This window comes from Phoenix dactylifera, chromosome 4, assembly GCF_051530095.1.
Source record: "Phoenix dactylifera cultivar Ajwa chromosome 4, Ajwa_hap1_PhDact_Kaust_v1.1, whole genome shotgun sequence".
Classification (NCBI taxonomy): domain Eukaryota; kingdom Viridiplantae; phylum Streptophyta; class Magnoliopsida; order Arecales; family Arecaceae; genus Phoenix; species Phoenix dactylifera.
Window position 1 is genome coordinate 40,588,272 of NC_143193.1, and position 6,000 is coordinate 40,594,271.

A 6,000-nucleotide genomic window follows, 5' to 3' on the forward strand; every position below is an offset into this window, starting at 1 on the left:
AAAGCTGATTTGCAAACACCTCCTCTATTGGGGATTGAGGTGGGCTCCCTAAAATGGCCGTAAGGGCCTCAGTCCTATCCTGGGAATGAGTGGGAAAGATCCCATCTCGGAAGAGATGGAGGATTCGAGCAATGAAGTCCTCCGAGATAAAAATAGGGACACCCGCTACGGTTCCCTGGATACCACCACTACTTCGGGCTACAGTCCCATAAAATTTCCTAACTAACCCTGGGTAAGTAGGGAGGTCTAAAGAACAAAACAACTCTAACCCTTGAGCCCTAAGATGATGCCCTAGGATGAACCCTTCTCGGGAGAGGAAGTCAAAGTTGACTTTCCTCCCGGTAGAGACTGCCCTCCCGGCGCACGGACGTGAGGGAACCGGCCTAGGCGGGGAAGGAACCGGAGGTGGTGGCCTCACGGGTTCGTTCCGTGCCTTGGACCGTCGCTCGGCGCCGCTCGCGGAGAGAGGTCTCTTTCGGCTCGGGACAACGGCTTTCCTAGGCATTTTGACCTAAAAATCGAGGAATGGACAAGAGAAATGGAAGAAAACTCGAGGGAGAGGACCTAGAATGGGTCGGAGACGAGGTTGGAGATGTCTCTAGGATTTTAGAACAGTGGCGGCCGAGAATAGAAGTGAGGAATAAACGTTTCGATTAGGGTTAAAATTCGGATTTCCGACCTCGAGTCGACTCTGGTATGTCGCGAGTCGACTCCTAAATATGCACGAGTCGACTCGAGCTCTGGCACATAATCAAAAAATCTTGTTATTACCGTGCCATAGGAGAGAGTTATGGAAATATCTAAGATTTAAGATCTGATTTGATGACCATAGATAAAAAATCCTATATCTAACATAAGCTAATCATCAAAATCAATCATTTAGAGGGGAGTATCACAAGAATGGATCAATCACTCCTAACCCTCTTCTAAGAATGCAAAATTGATCTTCACTCAAGGTTTTTGTGAAGATATCAGCAAGTTGATCATCAGTGCAAACAATTTCAAGCATTACATTACCATTTAACACATGATCTCTTATGAAGTGATATCTTATCTCAATATGTTTAGTTCTTGAGTGTTGAATTGGATTTTTAGTTAGATTTATGGCACTTGTATTACCACAATTTATGGAAATCTTATCTTATTTAATGCCATAATCTTCAAGTTGTTGCTTGATCCATAAAATTTGAGCACAACAACTTCCGGCAGCAACATATTCGGCTTCAGCCGTAGATAGTGTAACCGAGTTTTGTTTCTTGCTAAACCACGAAATTAAGTTTTCTCCTAAAAATTGACAAGACCCGCTGGTGCTTTTTCTATCAAGTTTACAACTAACAAAGTCTGAATCAGTGTACCCTATTAAATTTATGTTTGATTCTTTAGAGTACCATAGACCTATGTTTTTTGTTCCTATGAGATATTTGAAAATTCTCTTAACTGCAATTAGGTGTGATTTTTTAGGATTAGATTGATATCTAGCACACATGCATACACTAAACATAATATCAGGTCTACTTGCTGTAAGATATAGTAAAGATCCTATCATACCTCTATACAGCTTTTGATCAACTGATTTACCTGATTCATCTTTGTCTAGTTTGCATGATGAGCTCATGGGGGTGCCAATTGCCTTATTTCCATCCATATCAAACTTCTTTAGCATTTCCTTAATGTATTTAGCTTGATTGATGAAAATCCCTTTCTTAGATTGTTTGATTTGAAGTCCGAGGAAGTAGTTCAATTCTCCCATCATGCTCATCTCAAATTCACTCTGCATTAACTCAGCAAACTCTTCGCAAAAGTGATTGTTAGTAGCACCAAAAATAATATCATCTACATAAATCTGCACTACCAACATATTTTTGTTTTCCTTTTTCAAAAATAGAGTTGTATCAACATTTTCTCTAGAAAATTTATGGTCTAATAGAAATTTGCTAAGTCTTTCATACCATGCTCTAGGGTCTTGTTTTAGACCATAAAGTGCTTTGTTTAGTTTATAAACATGATTGGGATATTGATAATTCTCAAAATCAGGAGGTTGTTCTACATAAACTTCCTCATTAATATACCCATTCAAGAAAGCACTTTTTACATCTATTTGGAATAATTTGAAATCTTTATTGCATGCAAATGCTAGTAACAATCTAATTGCCTCAAGTCTAGCTACAGAAGCAAAAGTCTCATCAAAATCTATACCTTCTTCTTGATTATAGCCCTTTGCTACTAGTCTAGCCTTGTTTCTAATCACAATTCCATTTTCATCAAGTTTATTTTTGTATATCCATTTAGTTCCTATTATTGAGTATTCAGTGGGTCTTTCAACTAAGTTCCATACTTTATTTCTTATAAATTGGTTAAGTTCATCTTGCGCATTTATCCAATTTACATCACTTTCAGCTTCTTCTATATTCTTAGGTTCAAAGTGTGAGACAAATGCAAGATGATTATTTAAGTTCCTAAGAGATGCTCTAGTTCTAACAGGTTGAGATGGATCATCTAAAATTAATTCTTTAGGGTGACCATGAGCATACCTCCAAGCCTTAGTAAGCCCATGATCAACAATTACCTCTTGGCTTGTTGAAGTTTCTCCAATTTGCTTCGGTTCATTCTCTTGTAATGTCATATCATCTATCCTTTTCTCAAGTATTCCTGCATCATCATCAAGAGCTACTCTCTTGCTAGAAGAGACATCATTAGTATCATCAAAAACAACATGTATAGACTCTTCAATAACAAGGATTCTTTTGTTGAAGACTCTATAAGCTTTACTTGATGTAGAATATCCCAAAAAGATACCTTCATCAGATTTAGAATCAAATTTGCCTAAGTTATCTTTGCCATTATTATGAATGAAACACCTACACCCAAAAACATGAAAATAGTTTACTTTGGGCTTTCTATCTCTCCAAAGTTCATAAGGTGTTTTCTTTATAATTGGTCTCGATAAAACTCTATTTAATATATAACATGACGTGTTAATGGCTTCTCCCCAAAAATACTTAGGGAGGTTACTTTCACACAACATGGTTCTAGCTATTTTCTCTAGGGTTCTATTCTTTCTTTTCACAACTCCATTTTGTTGTGGTGTCCTAGGTGCAGAGAAATTATGAGGTATCCCCTTTTTACTACAAAATTCATCAAATAGATGATTTTCAAATTCTGTTCCATGATTACTCCTAATAGCTATAACTAAAGCATTTCTTGAGTTAGTTACTTCCTTATGAAATTTCTTAAATACTGAAAATGCTTCATCTTTATGAGCTAAAAATATGACCCATGTGTATCTAGAAAAATCATCTACAATGACAAGACCATACTTGTTTCCACCAAGGCTTGTGGTTCTAGTTGGTCCAAAAAGATCCATGTGAAGTAGTTCAAGGGGTCTAGCAGTAGAGACACAATTTATGGATTTAAAGGAACTTCTAGATTGTTTGCCATATTGACATGCTTCACAAATTTTATTTTTCTCATTTTAGCTTTGGCAAACCAATCACAGAATCTCTTTTAACTAATTTTGATATTGTATCCATACTTGCATGACCTAATTTACGGTGCCATAACCAACTTGCATCATTGACTTTAGAATCACTAGCTACTAGGCAACGGCTATTATTGGCGAGATCTTCAAGATCTACTACATAAACATTGCCACGTCTTATTCCTTTGAATACTAAGCTATTGTCAATTGAGTTGGTTATGATGCATAGAGATGGCTTAAACAGAACATCAAAACCTCTATCACATAATTGACTAACGCTAAGTAAGTTATGCTTAAGACCATCTACAAATCGTACATTATCAACGAAGGTTGAAGAGGTGATTTGTACTTTACCTATGGCAACGATGTGACCTTGGTTATTGTCTCCAAAAGTCACAGCACCTTCCTTTTTAGGCTCTAGGGTGAAAAATTGCTCCTTGTCACCCGTCATGTGTCTTGAGCAGCCACTATCCAAGTACCAACAGTTTTTGTCGACTTTGGCTGCAAGACACTCCTACACAAGAAAATCATACAATTTTAGGTACCCAAGTTTTCTTGGATCCTTCAAGGTTAGTAATGTTGGTTCCTTTTGGAATCCAAATCTTTTTAATTTTTTTTTTAGCTTCTACTTTTCTATGGTCACACACATTAACTTTATGTCCTACTTTTCCACAGCAAAAATAGGTTATATTTTTAGTTTTACTTTTTCCAGCTTTTACAAAAAAAATTTTAAGAAACTTTTGCTTATTCTTAGGCTTATACCCTAAACCAGCTCTATTAAATACAGCTCGTTGATTATAAGGATCATCTTCAATTTTTCAGAACTATATGTAAACTTTTCTACAATAGGTTTGTATTTTTCAAGTTCTTTTGTTAACTTCAGTTTTTCTATTTTTAGTAAGTTTAAGTCTTTTGTAAGATTATCTTTTATAGTTTGTTTACTGTTTTTAAGTTTTGAAACTTCCTTAGTTAGTCTTTCGTTATCTTTAATTAAGGTATTAGTTTTTTGAGTTAGCATTTGGTTGCTTGTTTTAAGTTCTAAATTTTCTTTGATGATAGAATTCTTGTCCTTAATTAATTTATCGTACTTATGGGAGTGAGATTGATTAGTTAGTTTTAATTCTTTATTTTTAAGATTTATTATCTTATATTCATCCATTAGTTCATTAAAAGCATCATACAATTCATCCAAGGTAAAATCTAAATGCGTTTTAGATATTACCTCATTATCATTTGCCATGAAGCAAAAATTTGCTTTTTCCTCTTGTTCCTCATCCGATGATGATGATGATTGATCGGAGTCTGTCAAGGTGGAGACAAGAGCTTTCTTCTTCTTGTATTTGCTGCCCTTCTTCAGCAAGGGACAGTCGATTCTGAAATGTCCCGGCTTCTTGCATTCATAGCAACCGATTCCCTCACTTTCTCTTTTCTTACCTTTGTCCTTGTTGTAAGAACTTGAGGAACCTCTCCTCTGATGAAAGGATTTCTTCCGGTTGATGAATTTTCTGAACTTTCGCACGAGAAGAGCCTCATCTTCATCTCCCTCATTGTCTTCTTCTTCACTGCAGCTACTGCAAGAGGGATCCTTGTTAGAAGAAGTAGACTTAAGGGCAATTACCTTTTTCTTGTGGGTGGACTCTTCTTCACTGTGTTGCTTCATTGTGAGCTCATGTGTCATCAAGGATCTAAGGGGCTCCTCGAGTGCCAGCTTGTTCAAGTCTTTGGTTTCTTGGATCGCCGTTACCTTGGCTTCCCATGACCTTGGTAAAGATCGAAGAACTTTTCTGACAAGATCACTATTAGTATAACTTTTGCCAAAGCTTTTTAGGCCACTGACAATATCAGTGAATCTAGTATACATGCACGTGATAGTTTCATTAGATTCCATTTTAAATAGTTCATACTTATGAACTAGCATGTTTATTTTGGATTCCTTGACTTGATTCGTGCCCTCGTGGGTCACTTCAAGTTTTTTCCATATCTCTTTTGCAGAATTGCAAGTAGAAACTCTATTGAATTCATTACGGTCTAAGGCACAATAAAGTACATTCATCGCTTTGGCATTTAGTTGTACCTTCCTTCTATCATTGTCATCCCAATCTTTTTCAAGCTTGGGTATAGTAATGTTATCTACAAAAATAGAAGGAATGTATGGTCCATTAACTATGATGCTCCAAACCTCATAGTCTTGGACTTGGATAAATATCCTCATCCTAGCCTTCCAATAGGTATAGTCGGTTCTATTAAAGAATAGAGGCCTATGGGTGGATTGCCCCTCAATAAGAGAAGATCCAAAAGGGGTTGTCATTTTGATCTTTTACTCTTTTAATATAAAAGCTCCAGCTCTGATACCACTTGTTGCCCAAAAAGACAACCCAAGAGGGGGGGTGAATTGGGTTTGGATTAATTCTCGACCAATTAAAAACTATGATTAGTAATTAACTAAATCTATTGCAAGCAAATTAGTTAAGTTACTAGATGAAGTGAATGAAGAGAGAGAGAAAAAACAGCAACCAATACAA